Source organism: Parasteatoda tepidariorum, chromosome 10, assembly GCF_043381705.1.
Source record: "Parasteatoda tepidariorum isolate YZ-2023 chromosome 10, CAS_Ptep_4.0, whole genome shotgun sequence".
Taxonomy (NCBI): domain Eukaryota; kingdom Metazoa; phylum Arthropoda; class Arachnida; order Araneae; family Theridiidae; genus Parasteatoda; species Parasteatoda tepidariorum.
Genome location: NC_092213.1, coordinates 36,588,564 through 36,598,633, shown reverse-complemented (window position 1 = coordinate 36,598,633; position 10,070 = coordinate 36,588,564). Strand labels below are relative to the sequence as shown.

Here is a 10,070-nt window from a genome sequence, read left to right as displayed (position 1 = left end):
TTTATATATATATATATATATAATACAAAAATTAAATACTTTTGTATTAATAAAAGCATTAATAAGAATACAGAAAAAGAATACAGAAAATAGAATACAGAAAAAGGCATAGAAGGTAAGAATAGGTAAGAATACAGAAAAGGTAAGAATAAAAGGTAAGAATACAGAAAAAGGCATATGACTGGGCCTCTTTACAACTAAAAATCATCCTGTAAAATGCAGGAGCAATGTTTTTGCGTGACTTTTTTGTTGTATAATGTTTACCAACTAAACTTCGTCAGATCTGACTGTAACTCTGTCTCTCCCTCTCCGTCTGGAGAGGGGTTAAACTGCTTTTTCACCATCGTTTAGTAAAATAAAATATTATGCCGAAACTGGACTCGTTAATCATGATGCTCTGACTCTTAAATTAACTAAATAATAACGGCGTGGTTCCGCCGTTATTTCATATATATATATATATATATTTATTTATATATTTAGACTAAAGATGGACGTTATAGAACACTCTGCATGTTAAAAAAAATCAGAGAATCGTTTAATAATGACTTTAAATGCTTTGGAAACTTTTAAAAAGAAAAGAAAGATGCTGAAAAATTGTTTACAATAACTTCCAATAAAGTAAAAAGGTCCTAAATCGCTACTGTTGGTACCTATACCTGTTTCCTAATCACTAGTCCACTACTGCCGACTACTTTTCTTCATACTTATGCATTTAATCATTATACTTAAAAATTTAAAGTACTACTTATATGCAATTCTAAGTTTATAATAAAAGGTGATAATTTAACGTTTTTATTACTTCAAATATTTGTGAGACTTAAAACAACAGACCTGCCTAAATTTTTTTTTCTTCGAGAAATGATTTCCCAATTGGCAGTAAAATATTAATTGAAATGCAATTGAAAATAAAATTAACTTTTCACAATTGGTATGGTTTATACTCATTTACGTTTTTTATAACTTGCTCTTATCTATAAGATTGGTTTATTTGCATTTATTGGTTGTCAAAATTATATTAAACTAAATTTATGAATGCAAGAATTAAAAAGAAATTGATAATATTCATTACCACTTTAAATATTAAAAGGAAATATTACGGACGATTCATAGTTGTTAGTAGCTATGAAAACTATATAATTTTTCAATAGGTGGAAAGAAATAAAAAAATGAAGAATGATGATATTATTTTTCTTATTTTTAATCTATTTCTGTGAATTGTTCATGCTAATCTAAAATGCTGTTAATATTGAATTCTTATAAGATTCGATCTCAGCAAAAAAAAAGCAAACAAATAAGTCATACTAAGTTTAATTAATATATCAAATAAAACGCGTGATGTTCCCCCCCCCCAAAAAAAAAAAACATGTTGGAATGTCGGACAAAAAACAAACTCAAATAATATAAAGTTTTCGTTCTTCTTCTGTTCTTTTAACAATTTAGGAAACAAACTCATCTAAAAACAGACTTATGTTTAAAAAAAAGTTTATACCTTAGAAATTTAAATGAAATATATACTTTTTCTAAAACTGTAATAGCATCTTTAACTAATTTTCGCGTTTATTTACTAATTTTAAAAAGATTTTTGAATGAAAACTAATGGTAAATAAGAAATTCTCTTCACAGCCATTACTATTTTTGCTTTCAACGCGTGAACTGAAATAGTTTTGAAATCTCTAAAACAACGCTATGTAATTTTATATTTAAAAAAAATAAATTTAAATATGCATGAATCTAGCATACACTTCATGTCACGTTTTTAGGTACACTCATTGATAAGAATAAAATATGATGTGTTTGTTGATTGTAAATGAACTTGTCCGAGACAATTCGCATCCTCGAATAATCCTATTAAACTGACATCAATCTGCTATTAGGGGATAGCCCCTTATTACCAGAAAGAAGCTATGTTCTTTGCCTGAATGTTACGGGGAGGGGGTGACGGCGAATGAAAGAAGGGCTTCACAGATTCAACCACAATGTTGCCACTCGAGTAGGTCTCAGTGAGTGAGTCGATCTCCTCGTTCTTGGATCCGTGTCTGAAGTTTCGTAAATGCTAGTGAGCACGCTGCTTTCTGCGCGAGAGAAAATTACCTCGAATTTGTCGCTCCGAAACCACGTGGGTTCCTGAATTAGTTTGCGGAGCGTTTTATTTGTAGAAAGAAGCCGGCTTGTCAACACGATGATTACTCACGTAACTATGGATAACAAGAGATTCCATATTTGTTCTTTTGTCTGATATCAGTGTTTGATTTATTTAAAATAGAATATTAATTTTAACTCGTTTTCATTTTGATCAATTTTACTGATTATTTTGAACCTTGTTTTAATTATCGTCAGACGAATTGATTGGTAACTTAGTACGTGTCGTCAGATGCGAAAGTTATTTTAATTATCGTTTGCAGATTGATCGACTATGAAACAACTCTACCTGTGTCGTCATATTTTGTGTGACTTATCTTTGTTGGATTGTTTTGAAAAGAAATACGAATTAATGAAAAGTTAAAGTGATCTATTGCGTGCCAACAAACTGCATCTATCAATAGATATTGTTGATATCGTCTGTTATTCTTTAAATGTTGCTCAGCAACTGTACATCGATTAAGAATTATGTTTGGACTAACATTTAAAGACCTTTCACGGTAAGTTTATTTATATTTTATTTATTATTATTTTCTTAGTGGAACAATTTAATTGTTGTTCTTATTTTAAAAATTAGATTTTCCTAAAAGAATCTCTCCATAATTAATCATTACTATATGGTGTGTTATGATTCGGTATTTAATATTTTTATATCTTAGAGTTTATAATTCTTCTGCCTTAAATCTAGTTGCAAAGAATATCGTACTTAGCATATCTGTAACTTATCATCATAGTTGGCCAGACAGCCCAATGTGGGCCAATGCCTTCCACTTATTTGTTGCTACAAATACATTATTAGATGTTTCCTTCAACACATCTTTCAGAAAACATCACATTTGAACATCACTATTTGTGTAAACATTTCTAGTAGTTGTTAGATTATTTTAACTGAGCATCAGGCAATATTGTAGTTTTCCTTATAAATTACTATTTCTTGCTGTTAACAGCATTACTCAGTACTATTTGCTATATCTGTTGTGAATTTCTATGATTTTATTGGTGATCGATAATTTTAATTAGGCAGCAGGCATTTTAAATTTTGGTATGATGTTTGAAATATATGTCTTTACTGTTTAATCTGTCCTGCTAATTGCCTAAACTTATTGCAATTTTTACTGCCCATAAACTAAGGATAAGAAAAAGTCTTAATATATCCCAAAAGCTTATCTTGAGTTGAATTTAATTTTGTGGGGGGAAAGAGCCTGTGTAATTAGCCTAATGCATGGATTACTTAAGAGAGTATATTAAAATCAGGACTCCCTGGATCAGGGAGAAAAAGGAATACCTGGACATCTCAGGATATTTTATTTTTACTCTGAAAAGTAGGGAGGGAAAAGTCAGGGAAAGTTGCATTTTTTTCCGAAAATCTGGAAAATTCGCACTTTATACCTGGAAAATAACCCGTTTTAGAATTGTCAGTAAAAGTAATCTGTTATTAAGATTCAAATTAAATTCTAACATTTATTTACAATTACTTGTTAAAAAATTTCATATTTTAGTGCAACTTCCGTCCTTCTATCCTCATTCAGTGAAAATTATTTTTCTCACAAAATCTTAATGTTTGACATTGCATACCTAAAATCAAAGTTTTCTGATGAATAAAAGCATGGTGTATATAAAATATGGTCTGGATTTCCTGATGTACCTAGAAAAGTTCGAGAATTTTTTTTTTTTTTCCTTCTGAAATTGAGTATGAACCTTGTAAAATGTATGGTGTTTGGTTTAAAATTTGTGTATGAAAACTCACAAATAAAAAAGTATAATTAGTCCCGCAGTGGACTGATCGTTAAGTCGTGGTTCCCAGCAGATCACCGAAGTCAAGCATCACTGGCAGTGTGCGGGTGGGTGACCACTTGGATCAGTCTACGTAGGGACCGATGGTCTGCGGTATTGGTCCTCGTTAAACTGTTCTACCGTAAAGTGCTCGACTTCGCGTGCAGGTCGTCGGGCTACCGAAGCGGGGGTGTCATCCTGTCTGCAGAGAATCAAAATTGTGATGTCTTCGGATCATCCTGAGTGATGTTTCCCAGACCGTCGCCAATAGCCCATTGTTCAGCCCTAGTGCGACGTAAATTAACTACAACAAAAAATGTAATTAATATTGGCATGTTGGTAACTCATGTTTGAGATTTTTGCTAGTGGACTGAAAGGAAAAAGAAAAGAAAAAAACTTTTCAATTTGGAAGAAACTAAAAATAACCAATAGGAATTGTTTAGATAAGTATTATAAAAAGTTTAATCTGTTATTAAGATTCAGGACTTAACATACTAATAAATAAAATTGAAAATAGATGGAATTTTCAGACTTTACATTTACTTTTTAAAGAAGTAACTATTTTCATATTTATTTTAGTCATACTTATAAACATACTTTATCATACTTATAAACAATATAAGCAAAATTTCTAAATCTTTGCAACCTGTATAATAATAATTTATTTTTAAATGAGATTTATATTAACCTCATTTTCCTGAATAAATAAACCTCATATATATACAATATAGAATGTTATAAATCTAATTATATCTAAAGTTAAGAAAATAAATTTTTGATTTTAATTCTGTCTTTAATATGTAGCATTATCAGATGAAAATAGCATAGTAAAAGATATATTTTAAAAATTTATAGCTTTTAATTAATCTAGATTAAAATTGGAAAAATAACTTCTGTGAAAAAATTTTTTTTTAATGTCATTTAAAAACTAAGTTTCTTCTCTTTCTTCAACTTGGGTTGGGAGAAACCTAAATCTTCCCAGGAGTTTTTTTCACCATGGAAGAAACTTACCTTTTCTGTATTTTATAAATTAAAAGATAACTATAATATTGCTTTATTTATGTCTATCTACATTTTATTGTTCATTAAAAACCAAGATCCACACTAATATTCAAACTAAAAAAATATACTTCAGTTTAACTATTTTAACATTTTTAATATCAAATCATCAGTGAGGTTTTAATTTAATTAAAAGTTAAATCTGATTGTATTAGTAAATTCCGATTAATCAAACGTGTTGTGTGTAGTGTTTAGAATTATAAAATTTGAGTATTTATAATTAAACCTTATACACTTAATGTATATTTTATTATACTACACATTTAAAAGTTAAATAAACAAAATATTAGTGAAGATTGATAAATAAACTTATGTTTATTTTAATGAAGAAAAAAATAAAAATTTGGTGCAGGCTTTTTTCCTTGTTTGATTTACTTTCATGTCATCAACAGATTAGCTTCAACCTTTGAAGATAATTAGGTTTTAGATAAATGTCTTGGATACAATTATTATGCTTTTCTCTATTTTCAGAATCAAAAAAGTGCACCTCTATATGGTTTTCATCTTTTCTTTCAATAGCTCATACCGACTAAAAGAAATAATTTTATAATTTTTTCTAAATTCTTACTATTCCTCAAAAAAATGAACTTGTTTATCATTCCAACCTAGTTTTTTTTTTAATCAAATCTTTGTAATTACGCAGTAAGAGATTTTTGTGTTAAGTTACGAATTCCTAATTTCTCTAAAAATAAATGGTGATAATTTTAAAATATTTTTTTTACTAAAATTATTTCTGGGAAAAGTATTCCACTGTAATGGACAAAATCAAAATGGATAGATCATTTATCAAAGAAATTAAAAAGTGTAATTGTTTATTCGGAATTTTAAGAACGTCTGTACTTTAATCTACGTAGTTAGCGAGAAATTCTGATAGATTTGTTTTTATTTAGTGAATTTCCAATCCTAACTTTTACGATACGACATCAATACTATCAAACAAAAATAAATTTTGACAAAACTTTGCGAACGAGGTTTACAAAAATAGTAGCTTATGTGACAAATAATTACGCTTAACAACATAAATATACACACAAAAAACTAATAAATTAAATATTGTATTATCAATTAAATATAGTGTCTTGGGTGTTCAGTTAATTTATTCGAGAAAATTGCCATTTTTACAAAATTGGCGGTTTTATTTTTTCGAAACCGACGAAAACTAATCACTTTTGAAACATGATTAACTATGATACATACATACATGATTGAAAGGATCGTTTTCTTATGCATTGAAGTGCAAAACTTAAAAAGATTATGTATCTAAAATGTAACAGTATTCGTATCTATAAATAATCCATATTCTATGCACACCACCATTTTATTAGCTGTTACAAAGCTTGTTGACTGTAGAAAAACAAACCGGAAACAGTTGCTTCCGTAATTGACCATGAACTATAAAGCCATTTTCAACCGATTATTATTCTGATCTAATAGCCTATCGTTAACATGGATTATGCGCTGCTTTTCCCCCCACATAAATATTACACTTTTTCATTCATTTTATTCACAAATTGTTTATTTTTATTAGTCTCAGATTTTCAACCAGACTACTTCAACTTGATTTTTATTGTTTTTCTTGGATATTACGTGTAACGCGTCTGCTTTCCAGACATTTGTATATATTTTTTGTTCAAAAACACGCCATCTTGTTTTTCTCTTTTAGCAAATGATATAGATAGGGATTGAGAGGCCGTAGGTAGAAATACTGGGGTAATTTTGTAGGGAGAAGGGGGAGGGTGGTTGAATGGAGTCCCACTTCCAAATGGGACTGTCCAAGTTTGGGAACGGTCTGCTGATTTAGGGGCTTTCACAATATTGAGAAAAATTAGATCTTTACTGATATAGGATTTTTACAAGGATGATTACTAATTACAAGGAATCTTTTTTTTTTTTTAACAATTTGAATTTTTTTTTTCATTTGCCACTTGTGTTTGGAATTCTTAAGGAATTTGTTCTTTTATCATTTTGAGTGATCGTATTATTTTTAATAGCTAAAATTGTTTTGTAGTTATTTTTAATTTTCAATCCTAATTCTACGAGGAAGCTTGTCCGATGTTGTTGGAAATTGTTTTGTATGTCTAGTTCCTATAGGATTTTATTTGTATCATGCAAAGATATAAACTTTCATTTCCTTCTGACAAATGTATATCCGAATTCTGATATCTAAATATTATGATAGCTTTCAAATCTCACTTTACGTATTTTATTATTTCAAAATTTATAAAAGTATAAAATATGATTTAAAAAAAAGCTTCAAAATACGATAGCAATGAGTGATTTGTAGTCATAAAATGATTGTCTTTCAATGACTGAAATTGGTTTGCGGTAAATAGTTAGAAAACATTGAAAATATATTAAATTTTTTTCGAAAATTCATGTTCTAATTTATTATACTAAATTTGTTTAAATCGTATTATTCTGTAGCAACCAGCGTACGATAGAACGTGACATCAATTGTTTAAATTTGGTGTCCCTCAAAATTTGTTCTTTTTCGGGTTGTAAACACTTTTCTGCAAAATGAAATACATTTTGTAGTTAAAAAATGTTATTTCCTTTTAGCGATTTTATTAATTATATCTCCTTCGTGTGTATAAATGAAGGAAGAAATGGAATTAGAAAATTTTTTTTCCTACTCGTCCCATTTCTTCTTATTAGATTATTATTAGATCTTAAATTGTGGGTGTTGCAAAAATATTAGTTGCACAAGTTTGAAGGAGAATCTTAGATTATTTAACAAGTTATTTATTCAATTTTAAAATGTTTCGTAATCTCGCATATTTATGCCTCGGTTTTTAAAATATATAGTAAGTATGATTTAGAAATATTTTAACTTCACCTATGAGACTCGTTCACATTCAATCTTCTTTAAGAAAAAAAGTTGGTGTGTGAGAGAAATGTTAATTTTTTTTTTCGACCTTATGATAATTAATTCTTCATAAAATTCAGATCTCGATTCTCAATATTTTTATCGAAAGCAATGATTTTATAAATTTTTATTTTGAATGGGAAAAAAAATCAGACTGTTAATATTTTATTAAAGTTATTTTAGTAAAAACTATGTGTAATTTAGTTCACCAATAACACATTGATTTCGTTACTTTGAGTACACACTGTCGTTTGTATTCTGCGAGTTCCATCTTTTATGCTACTAAATCTTCAATCAGTATTCCGAATAGTTATTGTGAAGAACGTCCAAATTATGTGTGGTATTACTGAAGAAAAAAAACTCAATAACTGAAAAATACTTTAACTTGTATCTGTTTGCTGATAACTGAGAAATTATCAAGGGCAATTATTATTCTGGCAATTGCCAGAAACATATCCTTTAATAGTTTCATGGTTAGGTATATTTAAAATTACCTAAATTATTTATGATTTATCAGTGGAATATAGAAATAATTTTTAAAAAGTAACACCCATTTGTTTCTGTTTATTAATAAATTGAGAAATAAATAAAGAATCTGTCCTTTAATTAATATTTTGAATGATCTAAATTTAAATTATTCCTGATATCTAGCCTATTGCGGAAAAAAATTCATTTTATAAGGTTAACTAATATATAAACTGAGAATCTAGAAAAGATACTGTCTGGAGGGCACATTGTAGCTGCATTTGCAATTCGCCCCTGAATATAGTCAGACTGTTTGCCATCCAGTTTGTTGGGCCGGGGTAGCGTAGGGAAAGAAAAAAAAAAGTTCGGGGTCACCGAGAGGAAGTACAGAGGCTCCTTCTGCAGCTGTATGCGACCCACACTATGAAAGGGAAAAGGGTGGCCCTATTGTCTGTGCATAATGTCCCTGTTGTGTACCCCTCTTCCAAAATATCCCGATGTAGGGAGAGACCAGTAGAGGGAGGTGTGGAGGGGGCACGCATGACTAGCGATGTATTGGGTTACATGTACTTCTCGATTGATATTAGGTGCTTATTTGCTTTTAAGTCATCCGTTTTAGAACGTGTCGTTTAGATTGGAATCTTCTTTTTCTTTCTTAAAAAGTTATATTTATTTCGAAAAATTGTAATTGATTTCCTTGCGAGTGTCAAATCGTCTCAAATAGAGATGGATATCGATTAAAATATTAGCACGGTTTAATCGTGATGCCGATACTTCTGAATTATTTATTTATTTATTAACTTAAGGTGAACTTGAATAGAATCTATCTATACATCGATGTACTACATATATGTATATACAGGAGTACATGTGCACAGGGTAATCCTTTAATATCTATTGACATCTGGACTGTCGAATCGTTGGTAAGGAAAGCGAAATGAAAGACATCAAAACCGGTTTTATTGCAGGATGAATTTGGAGGTGTTTATTATAATCGTCCTGCCACTGCTCTTGAAGTGGTAAGATATTACTTGATCAAGAACTTCATTCGCCTCAAAAAATATACTAAATGGGAATAAGAGTCGACGTGTTTTTAAAAAGTGCTTAATTTTCTCTGTTTTTAAAATGAGATTTTTCCTTTACCAAGTTGATTTTCGCTATAAATTATGCAAAAAAGGAAGGAAAAAAATTTATAATTCAACCCCTATCTATTTTGGCGTATTGTCAGGCCGTAGCGCATGAAAACGCCATTCGTTTAACATGATTCAAAATTTCATGATTTTTGACAATTGTCAAAAACAATGCCAAGAGTTTTTTCTTTTCTTACTTGACGGTTAAAACAAGATAAAACCGTGAATTGTCAAAAACTTTCCAACCCTGCCTAATTATGATATTTTTTTAAAGTACTTAAAAATATTTTTTGAGTGCTTGAAAAGTGTTTAAAAGGTGCTTGTTTTTTTGTTTAATAATTTGGCTACGCACCCTCTTTATAGAAACGGGAGGTTCTCATGTTGAAATATCAATCCAGTAGATTGCTTTTATATAAGTGTTTTAGAACTTGTATTCGATGCCAAATAGAATTTTATATTGTTATTGTATTAGCAAAAATTTATATATCGTATGTATCCACTGACAATTAATCGAACATCACGAATAACTGTTATATTCCTGTATGTAGCTTATTTCATCGTCCTTAAAACTAAAGCAGTATTTATTGTCTACCATCTTTCCATCCGCTTCTTCTAAAACCAAAAAGAGCTTCATC

At 29.4% G+C, this 10,070-nt stretch overlaps 1 protein-coding gene across 7 annotated transcripts in view; it reads left to right on the top strand.

The window, feature by feature from the left end:
- Positions 1-1,961: 1,961 nt before the first annotated feature.
- Positions 1,962-10,070, top strand: part of LOC107437528 (zinc finger MIZ domain-containing protein 1) — a 153,289-nt gene continuing 145,180 nt past the window's right edge. For 3 of the 7 annotated variants that reach the window (XM_071186688.1, XM_071186685.1, XM_071186686.1), the window contains exon 1: positions 1,964-2,642. The gene's annotated coding sequence lies outside the window, so the exon portion shown is untranslated. Of the gene's footprint in view, positions 2,643-10,070 lie in introns of all 7 variants that reach the window. The other 4 variants (XM_043045722.2, XM_043045721.2, XM_016049595.3 and 1 more) reach the window with 3 other exon arrangements.